The sequence below is a fragment of the Mya arenaria genome, chromosome 3, assembly GCF_026914265.1.
Source record: "Mya arenaria isolate MELC-2E11 chromosome 3, ASM2691426v1".
NCBI lineage: Eukaryota > Metazoa > Mollusca > Bivalvia > Myida > Myidae > Mya > Mya arenaria.
Window position 1 is genome coordinate 90413148 of NC_069124.1, and position 12434 is coordinate 90425581.

A 12434-nucleotide genomic window follows, 5' to 3' on the forward strand; every position below is an offset into this window, starting at 1 on the left:
TAGGCATTACTTCTGGTGGCATAGGTGTTAGCTATATCTAACTACTGATAATGATGACTTTATGTATTTATAGTTTAAGGTATACCGCAGTGAGCTTGCAAGTTGGTTGGTCAGTCTTGTCCAGGTGATAACTCATGAAATGGTTCACAGATTCATTACACATCACTAAGTTATGGCCCCTTTTCACTTTGCCAAAGTATGGTGTCCAGGCAAAAACTCATGAAATGGACATAGGTAATTGTTTTTTGATTGACAGATTTAAATATTATTAATACACATGTTTAATTCCATAAAACACAGGTAAAATATGACTTAAGTTACAAAACATTAATTGTTTAGGGAATCATGGACTTAATTTGCAAATTAAAGTGTCTGGACCATAACTCGTGAAGGGTTGATGGTTTTAAACAAAGTTAGGTACACTTGTTGAACACCATGAAATACAGGTCAAACTTGCCCGTTTACATAGCACAATTATTTTATGGAATTAATAACCCTTTTCAACTCACAATTTGCCGAAAATACAGTGTCCGGATAACTCGTGAAAGGGTCAAATTTGTCTTTGGTTACAAACCACTAAGTTTTTACAGAGCTATGTCCTCTTTTAAATGAAATAGTTTGTCATTCCTGTGTCCAGCATATTTGTCACTCCTGACAGCTTATTTATCAAAATAATTGTGAAACTTAGTGTTTCTGTTACAAGGGACCCTTGAAAATCTGTGGATGCGCTAAATTATTCACCCAGTCAATCCATCAATCCGACCACATTTGTTTATGTTTTTTGTTATTTTGTCAGCTGTTCAACATATAAAATTCATACTTTCTAAACTTCCTAACAGTAACAATACACTCTTTTGTGACAAGTTATTAATCTAATGCCTAAAGGGACTGGCTCATGTTTTGGACCAAGATTAGTTTTACAGTAATGCATCTGAAAACACTTATTTTATCATTATTTGACCCTATGATATAAAATTTGCAGAAAAAGATTTCAATTATAGTTTAAAAATGTGTTTTTGTTTTAGTAAGGCATGACCTATGCTGGAAAAATCAAGAACAAATTAGAAAACATCTTGATTTATTCAAATAAAATTTGCTGAAGGGTTCCAGCTTTTGGTATCTTTAATGGTTTTAACACTCTTGGTTATATGCCACAATTTATTTCATTATACAAAAAGTTCATTGTACAAAAACATGAGCCAGTCGCTTTAAATATTGTCAGGTTTGCATACTATGAATTATAACTGTTTTGATGGTTTTGTTAATAACTTAAAAACAGTTGAGGGCTATAACTCCATAGTAAATAGTGAGATCTGGTTATTGATCATTCTTGGTAGTGAAATCATGCTGATAAACATTGTAACCAAGCTTGGTTAATGTTGGATACAAAATGCTGAAATTAGAAAGGGACCAAGAAGATTCAAAATGGATTAAATATTAACAATTTGTCCATATCTCCAGATTGAATAAAGTCTGTTGATCAATTTGTCGTATCATATCATTGAGACCAAGTTTTGATAACAATGTTGCATGGTGGACATTAAATGTGGAGTCACTGCTGCGGGATAACATGATCCCTCATAGTCAGACATGTTACACAGGTGACATATAAATACCAATGAACAAAAGCAACCACAGGAACGTGTCAAATGCTCAACATTTAGTCTTTTTTAAAGCTTTAGCTAATTAAGCTCATAATACAAATAAGAAATCAATAACAACTCTCAGTCAAAGCTTTGCCTTTTTCACTAAGATTCAAATGTATTTGAATGTGACAATTAAAATCTTAACACCACAAAATATCTTACCGTAAAACATAACTCTAACTTGACAAACCTCCAAGTGTGACCTTGACCTTTGAGAGAAGAGCACAATGTGACACACTTCCCTTAGGTGCTCTACAATTATGTATAGTTCGATTGAATTCCAATGAACAAATATAAAGTTATGACAGACACAAATTATTGTTATGAACTGCTTTTTTTATCAAGGACCTATGGTTGAAGTATGGTCCCACCTCACTAGACGTATGGTCCCACCTCACTAGACGTATGGTCCCACCTCACTAGACATATGGTCCCACCTCACTAGACGTATGGTCCCACCTCACTAGACGTATGGTCCCACCACACTAGACGTATGGTCCCACCTCACTAGACGTATGGTCCCACCTCACTAGACATATCGACCCACCTCACTAGACATATGGTCCAGTGATTGAATCATCCCTACCAACTGGCAGTCAACCACATCTATGTCAGGTTACTGTTGCAATAACCCAAGAACTCGTACAAATGAAGAATGCCATGCACGAAAAATAAGTATGCAAACATTTATGTATCACACTTATTTAACTGTACATGTGTGTGAATCTTATGTAACTGAAGATAATAAAATGCAACCGTAAATTTGATGCACAGCAGTACAAACTAACACAAAAAAACTTACTGGTTCAAATGAGTTCAGTAGCCATACTAGAAGGAAGGTGTCACATCATAACATCAAACTTGAACTCCATATTCTCAAAACCTCAAATAAACAGAAACAGCAAAAATCAAAATTTCATAACGCAATTAGTACAAATACGTAATACCTGTTCAGGCAATGCAGTGACTGGTCCTGCTATATTTACATTTATATAGTTAAATGATAAGCAAGGTATACTCATGTCATTGATCGTATATATCATGCTGATACTTCAAAGCCAAATTCGTCTTTGAGGTGTTTCTTGTGGCATTCAGAAAGTTCAATATCATAGGTCAGCAGGCCTTTCCAAAAATAAGGATGTCTTTTTAGCAAGCATTTCCTTTTTACACAATACAGTTTTGTTGTTTGTTTGGAAACAGTTGGTTTCATTTCAACTGTTCCATCCTCCAATCTTTGTGGATACATATACCTTTCCTTTGAGTTATGGCACCATCAAGGGGAGCTACTGCGTTTTTAATATTAATGCTACTACTGCATGATATACACCTTCGGGCACGCTTGTTTCGTATTTCGGGATTATTGGTATATACAAGCTTGAACTTTTGATCATTGTGCCAAATCTCACTGTACTGGAATGAGCGCCTTTCACTCAAGTCCACATTTGCGAAGTCAATGTTTATTCTACTGGTGTCACTGGTAGCATATTTTTCGATGGGGATCCGTTTTACGTTCTGATTGCCTTTTCTAGGTTTTTTATTTTTCTTTTCCCCAGCTCCTTTATTATTGTGTTTATTAACTGGAGCTGATGGATTGTATTTGTAATTAGAAAGGAAACTTATCACACTAGTTTTTTCATCTGCAGCAACCAAAATATGAGCACATATTTTCAATTTCAAATTTGCATACAAATGATTTTTTAACTTGGTTTACTAAGTAAAGCGTCGCTTTCTTTCACTATACAAAAGTTTCCGTTGCCAAGTTCCCAAACAGAATCATTCGACAAAAAGTTCTCTGCACTATCCCATAATTTAGTAATTAAGGAAGTCGGCAGTGATGAAAGGTACGAACCACATTCCTGTTGTTGCACACTTAGTTTTCTAGTTATGGCCCTTCGGTGGCGATCTTCTGCTACATTGCCACTTAGAACCTTAGCAACTATCGCCTTTCTTTGGAATTCAGTCATTGTCTTCCATTTATCGTGGGGTAGTTCATACTGCTGAAGGGCACCTGTTAACCTATATTGACCACAACCATAAATTGCTTTTATAATTTCATTTTCCTGTGGTATGACTACATTTTCGTACACTAAACCGTGAACAGCTGACTGGTCTACATACTGATTGCCAATTGATTCTTTCAAGACATTATTAATAGATTCTGCTCTTTGCCTGTCAAATTTATGAGGAGGATTTCCCAAACCAGCTTCTATTCTTATTTCTTTTCCCATTGATTTCAGTAACGTTGATTTGAGTGACCTAATTCTAAGTTGACTCTAAGTATTGTTTGAATGACAAGGGCCATTTTGCAGACATGGCTTGATATTTAACTTCATACTGGTCTTCTGGTTCGTCGACTAGACCAGGGGTTCTTAGTCCATTCATTTCTTTTCCTAAAATCTGCCCTATAATTTCGTGGGCATAATCTGCAGTAAAAGAATCTTTCTTGAGTTGAGACAGCATGTCGTCTTTAACATGATTAAAACACCTTAATTTAATATTTTGATCTCCTTTTTTAACCGTTTCGATTGGATAAACAGCCTCAAACCCTTTCTCTAAAGCAAGCTCTCCATCAGTCCCATAGATCAGCTTTTTTATACCACATGATTTGAGTTGATGAGCTAAGTACCGATAATTCAATTCTTTATGACCGGTACTAGTCATCATTCCAGCAAAGACTGTAGGGTTTGTGGGTTTGTTATTTTTGTGGACTAGATGAGGATGAGGAAAACTCAAACATGTGGTATAAAATGGACCGACTTTATAAGTCATGTCAATTCCCAGCTGTGACTTTGAGCTGCTTGATGGATCACAAACCTTTTGAGTCCAGGAAACAGCAGTATCCGTCATAGGTATTGGGATATATCCTCTTTTTTTAATGAAATGAAAAGTCTACATTTTTTACAAACTTACCTGTGTCCATGTCTGCTATTAGTTTTGTGAAATTTGGCTGAATAACAGGCCCTGTATTTCGAAATTTATGTCTAACTTCCAGTTTTCTTTTTATAGTATACAGTTGTGTTCTATCTCTGGGGCCATCACTTGAGGATGGCATATTTATAAGGCCCACCTTTTCATTCTCTATCAAAGAAATGACTTTCTTTGGTGGCTCATGCTGCAAAAGTTGCTTTTCACGATCAAGTACAGAAGGCTTTGTGCGGATGTATAGTCTTTTCTTATCAGTGGCGTTGCCATGACCAACGCCTGATGGTATTGCTGCCCCCAAGTACTGAATTACAGCATATATTTCTGAACCATGACATGAGTATACTTTGCTTATAATTCTTGTTGTTTTGCCTAATCCGACTAGATTAATTATCTCACTATATTTTCTTTTAATTGTATAAACATTGATTTCAGACAATATAAGATCATTTTGTGACAACTTCCTTCGAGATATGGTCTTTATATGTTGCACATTACTGCCCGTTGCTGTTACCTTCACAACAACAGTAGGACTTGAATGACTGGTATAGCAACCGCTATCATCACAAACTAAATCTTCTTTTGGCTTTGGAACATATTCACAAAGCTGTTCATTTGGAAATGTTGAAAATGCACAATGTTCAACTATCTCCTTTACTGTCAAACCTTTCTGCTGCTTTTTTAAGACAGGACAGCATTGCTTGTTGGGATCTGAAAAGAAACAGGTGGCAGTGTTTGCAGCCTTAAAAATCATGCGACCAACATAACATTATTCAATACGTTGGCTACCATTTAATTCGTCACAACTGATTATTATCAGTTATGATGATGTTTACATTCTTCAATTCTTTAGGAGCATTGCTCCGCAAAAATAAAGCAACAACAGTATAATTACTTATCAGTCCTAAAGTTTATGCCAGGATTCTGGATTTTGGTCCATTTTCGAAGCCTCACTTCACAGCTAGGTGTTTATTATGCATGTAATTGAGATAACCAATTTCTGTCAGCAGGGGCCATTAACCACTCTGCCCTGGTCAGTTTTGTGGTGAGAACATATTTATCACAGTACAAATTCAGTATGATTTCTGCACAACAAGTCATGATGACTATGGAAAAGCAATTAAATCGTTTACTTTAGTTTGAAACTATTCATGGAAATAAAACAAATACTGTAATCATTCATTTTACATCAAGCAAAATATTAAACATTGAAGTACATAAAAGAAAAGTAATCACTCGTACTGTTTGGTGTGCCATTAAATTTCGAATAGAATAACTCTTTATCAAAATACCGTAAACTGTCTACTTAAATAATAATAATAATAATAATAATAATAATAATAATAATAATAATAATAATAATAATAACTAGAGCTGTCACAGGAGTGACGATACCCCCAAATGCCGCCTGGACACAGGAATGGCAAACCATTCCTTTGAAAAGAGGCCATAACTCCAAGGCTACTGCACACTGCATCTTCTTTTATCATGCATGTATTGTTTGTCCGGAAACCGTTTTTCTATTTTCGTAACAGTGCACAAAAACCTTTACTCCACTGGCCCCATTTTCAATCACAAGCAGTGTCTTCACAGAGGCTGCCTATATAGCAAGTTTCATCACAATATCTCATGCCCAATTAAAGTTATGAAGCAGAAACCATTTTTCTATTTTTAGTGACCTTGACCTTGGCCCCACCAGCCCCAATATCGAACTTGACCTGTATCTTTTGATGTTACACCTGTGTACCAAAAAATGTTCAAATCTGTCAAGCCTTTCATGAGTTATCGTCCGGAAACCATTTTTCTATTTTAAGTAACAGTGACCTTGACCCCACCAGTCCCAATATCGAACTTGATCTGTATCTTCTGATGTTACACCTGTGTACCAAAAATTGTTCAAATCCGTTTAGCCTTTCATGAGTTATCGTCCAGAAACCGTTTCTCTTTTTTTAGTAACAGTGACCTTGACCTTGGCCCCACCAGCCCCAATATCGAACTTGACCTATATCTTCTGATGTTACACCTGTGTACCAAAATATTTTCAAAGCTGTCAAGCCTTTCATGAGTTATCGTCCGGAAACCGTTTTTCTATTTTTAGTAACAGTGACCTTGACCTTGGCCCCACCAGCCCCAATATCGAACTTGACTTGTATCTTCTGATGTTACACCTGTGTACCAAACAATTTTCAAATCTGTCAAGCCTTTCATGAGTTATCGTCCGGAAACCGTTTTTCTATTTTTAGTAACAGTGACCTTGACCTTGGCCCCACCAGCCCCAATATCGAACTTGACCTGTATCTTCTGATGTTACACCTGTGTACCAAAAATTTCAAATCTGTCAAGCCTTTCATGAGTTATCGTCCGGAAACCGTTTTTCTATTTTTAGTACCAGTGACCTTGACCTTGGCCCCACCAGCCCCAATATCAAAATTGACCTGTATCTTCTGATGTTACACCTGTGTACCAAAACTTTTTCAAATCTGTCAATTCTTTCATGAGTTATCGTCCGGAAACCATTTTTCAATTTTTAGTAACAGTGACCTTGACCCTGGCCCCACCAGCCCCAATATCGAACTTGACCTGTATCTTCCGATGTTACACCTGTGTACCAAAACTTTTTCAAATCTGTCAAGCCTTTCATGAGTCATCGTCCGAAAACCGTTTTTCTATTTTTAGTAACAGTGACCTTGACCTTGGCCCCACCAGCCCCACTATCGAAAAACTGAAAGTAATGATAATAATAATCATAATAATGATATTACAAGCATTCAGTTATAATACTGTTATTATAATCAGGTGAGCGTCAGTTAAAATTGAGCTTATTTTTTATCAAGCGAGTGATAGAATACCAAGAAAAATCTATTATCATAAAATGGCCCAAATCTCAAGACAAAACAGCTATTAAACTCAAATAAGTTAGGCAAACAGCTCCCAAATGGTGAGTTTACAGCTATGATAGATTATCTACACCGATAAGCCCGAGCACCAGCTTGATGCTCTGGAGCGGAATAAACTGAAGGTATATTACAAAGAAAATTTATAATGTACAATGATCAATTAGGAGTTGAGCAATTTTTACGAAAGAAGATTTTATAAGATCTCCAATCAAAAAGCATTTACGTTTTCCTGGCACTGTCTGAATACGAAATGAATATGTGTATGAGTTAAAATTATCGGAACTTCCCAATCACGAATGTCTTGAGGCTTTGTTCTAATTGCAGCCATTTCAAAAAAAGTTACTTGGATTTTTGTAACCAGAAAAAACATCCATTATTTTCCATTATTCTTTTGAATAACTTTCTTATTTGAAAATATATCATCAAGAACTCTCCAGATATTGCTGATTAGGTAGTCTGGGGCATTATGACACAACAACAAAGTAATTATGTCGACAGACTTTTCCGAAAAACGTGAATGCTTTTTGATAAAAAATCTGATATAATTTTCATTTGTAAATAAAAATCAACTCCTTACTTCCCCTTAACCAAACCTAGGGTTGTGATGAACATAATGTTTTATACAATACAAGTAGAAATGATGGGCAGGGAAATAAGTCATTTTAGACGGTGATCAATTTGATCTGTGACTTATATAATAAATTGTTTTTACTAACATTGGAAATAAAAAAATCACTTCTCTAACCATCCCTGCAATTGTAACTGTTGTCCCCAGGAGTTCAATATGTGGACATACTGGTAGCAGAATGGACTTGTGATAGAAAACCATCAGGCATGCTACACGATGATGATGATGACATTCCTTCTGAACTGTTATCCTCTATAATGATAGTAGGTGACTTGGATTGTGGTTCTGCAAGTAAACCCATTGTATAGATAACTCTCGAACAGTGATAAGTAAACTACAAACATCACAACCTATAAATGCATTTGTATGCCTTTATCTTAGTCAGTGTTCTGCATTTTAAAGCATTAGCATGTTTCCTTTTATAAACTGTATAACTCCATTGCTCCATAATAGTTCAAACCAAACATTAGAAAAAGGCCTCGTTACCACAGCAAAGTTTATAGGTCACAATGAAAGTCATTGGCAATGTTTTATCAATTTAAGCTTCTTTCAGAACACGAAGCTATAATACATTTCTTTTCTTTTCTTTATCAAACATGATTTGGAAGTTGATTATGGCAAGCATTAATATTGTAAAAATATTACCTTTCTCTTTTCTTGAATATGGTTAATCACTTTTGCTAAGACATACATCGCCTTCAAAATGTAGACTGTTTTTTTCACACTCAATGCTGCCCTGTGAAAAACATTCCAAGTCAACATCACTGCTTTTCTCCAATGAACCATTGCCTCCCCCAACACAGGACAAAAGCTCTATATCGCATACTGCACAATCAATCTGTTCACTAGGGTGAAAGTCTGCAAAATACTTGATATAAACAACTAACTCTTCAAAGTTGCCAAAATGCAGTAAACATGATACTCAATTGCCATCTACGTGGCCATTCTTGTCACACGAATGAGGGTCAAACACACCATATGTGTTATCATTGAATGTAAAAATGGCCCTGAATTTGTCATGTATTCTCAACAAAATAGTTTTGTTATTACTGTCCAATATTAACGAAAGCAGTGTCTGTACGTTGGACGCATAACCACACATGATATTGTTCAACGCACAAACACTTGCATGTACTGTTTTTGAATCAACGCATATTTCTACTTCATTGGGAAGTTCATCTATGTCTATTTGTAAATTCTGTGTACCATTCAGTCGTCCTTTCTGGTGAAGGATTTGTAAATGTAAACGGTCGCCTTCAATCAACACAGTGTTCCGATCAGAAGGAATCCAATCTTTTGGTGACTTGCACTTAGCCGCCACTGCTGCAATTAAACATATACTGCCACACTGTGAACCTGCTGCCTTATGTCTAAACACGTTGCCAGAAGCTTGGTGAAAATCAGCCTGAATGCAGCTGAATTGTTTTTCTCCAGTCTGAAAATAATGATCAGGCCACAATGAGGGGTATTCGGCTCAAAACCATTGAGTTAATCTTGAAACCAAAAGGAAATTGAGTGTAACAAAAAGCTGTCGAACAACCGACTATTTAAACAAATACAAAACGTTGTAGTTCATAAAATTATGATACATGTAGATCGAGCGACTCAAGAGTAACGAAGTGGACACTACAATCGGCAATATGGCCTTAAATTCCCAAGTGTGACATTAATGCGCTCAGTAAATGGCCTTCTTTTGCTGAATATTCGTACAAATTATTTCGAAAAAGTTGTTTTGGGACATATGCCGCGGACAACTGACTGACACACATTTGGCCCTTATTAAACCGTAAATCTGACCTTTGGGGTTTACCATAACCTTAGTTCACTTAAATAGGTTAAGCTTTACCTCAAAACATATTTAGGTGAGCAAAATGTTTGACGCTTTACAAGTGGTTTGTGCGGGTGATAAAGAAATATCTCACTGTAATATTTGGATTAATTTGGACAAACCTGTTTAGACAACTGGCTCGTGAAGGTTTTCTTCCTGTTGCCGTCATCGTTCTTGGGACCCTCTACAACAACTTCCTCAGAGGTACAATACAAGGCTGGTGATGATAGGTTCTGAACAGGTTTAGAGCTTTTGTCTGAGGGGAACAATGTCAAAATGCATCAGCTGTTAACTGTTGTGTGTGGCCGTGTGGACTGGTTTTCAAATCGTTTCTCAAAATCAATGTGTACAGACTAAAGTTAATATACATTTGTGTATGTTATTTGTAATGGTTTTATTTTTTTGTTTTTATTTAAGATGAAGAAATTCCATCTTACAGTTCATATAGTTGAACATAAAGTTGTTTGAAAATTGCATGCATAGTTTAATTTAAAACCTGGTTGTAGTATCAGAAAATATATATAAATTATGCATTCAATTAAAAAAATATCAAAATATAAAGTAGTGCTAGTAGTCTTTCGCATATATATGATAAGGTGTTTTCCCCTAATTTTTAAACATGTTATCAGTTTAGTGGTGTTGCCCTTTCCTTCAATAGCATACTGTAGATTGGTTCTTTTAAGGCCATGAAGTATTTCCTTAACTTAAAAACTTAGAAATAAATATTATTTCCCCTAAAACGTTCAGATTGAAAAGTACGATTAATCATGATGCTCCATATTGTATTCGCATAATGTATAACAGGCTAGCCAAAATGCTGAACAATATGTTTATTTAATAATTGTAGGGGTGCACTACATAACAGCACCTAATATAATAGCAGTAATATAAATACTAAAAATACAAGTAATGGAAATTGATATCAACTGTATTGTGTACCTTGTGGTTGTAAACTGCTGATAACAGGTCCTGACAAAGAAGGCAAGGTGTACATCTCGGTATGTTGACTTTCAACTATTCTAAACACGTCTGCAAGTCAATCGAAAATTATATGAAAATGCTCAACAAGCTATGAAAATAAGTGGATCAGGTGTTGCAATGCTATGCAAATCCCATACCATATAATTTAAAAATTAATGTCAGTGCAATCCTGTTAAATAATTTAGTGAACTGTGCAATAAAAACTGTTAACAAATTAAAACAAGAGGGCCATAATGGCCCTAAATCGCTCACCTGAGTAAAATAGTTTAACCTTTGTAATCAATATAGCTTGATATTTGTTCTCAAAGAATATTGAAAAACATACTGATCAAACATGTTGCCTGGATAATCACTGACAGGACTTGTCACAGTTGCCTGCACACTGACAGGACTTGTCACAGTTTCCTGCACACTGACAGGACTTGGTATTTGACTGCACACTGACAGGATTTCGTTCAGTTGCCTGCACACTAACAGGACTTGATGATTGACTGCACACTGACAGCATTTGATTCTCATATCTGCACACTGACAGGATTTTGTTCAGTTGCCTGCACACTGACAGTACTTGATAATTGACTGCACTCTGACAGCACTTGGTACAGATACCGGCACACTGACAGGACTTTTTTCAGTTGCCTGCACACTGACAGGACTTTGTTCAATTGCCTGCACGCACGCACGCACGCACGCACGCACGCACGCACGCACACACACACACACACAGAGGACTTCGTTCAATTGCCTGCACACTGACAAAACTATGTTAAATTGCTTGCACAATGAAAGAACTTTTAGTATAGATACACAAACAACAAACAGTGCACCATCCAATAAAATCAATAAACTGCCTTAAGCTCTAATAATCAAATACCAGAACACATTCAGCACCTTCCACTAATATCATTGCTTCTTCCATCTATGTCATCATCACCTTCCTTCACATGTTCAAGTTCAAATTTTTCTTTAAACAGATAAAGGCTTTTTCACTATTCACACAGAAGATAAGATTGTAGCTTAGAATAATCTATATGAAGTTCAATGGAAAAGTCTGATTATTAAATTTATTATTAAATAAAAATGAAAATTCTTCTAAAGAATAAAGTGTATAATAATTATTTCAATCTATGAACACAAAAAATGAACAATAATTACCTTTAAGTGACTATGTTGAAGACTTTAACATTTAAATCTATTCCCTTGTTACTAAAAACAGAAAGTAGTGGAATCTCCAACAAAAGGGGAGACCATATAGCAAGACATGCTGCCCTTGCTTCAAGAGTAAACTTTACATAACTATCAGAGTTTAACATTTTGGCCATTTTGTTGTTGTTGTTGTTGTTGTTGTTGTTGAATCATGACCTTTGGTGTATTTTTGGAGATGGTCACCCAAGGAAGCTTTCTGTAAAGTTTCATTGAATTTGGGCTGGTAGTTTTAGAAGAGATGTTTTAAAGCAAAACTGGAAGTTGGCCATTTTGCTGTTGTTGTTGTTGTTCATCAATCGTGACCCCTTGTTGTATTTTTGTAGATG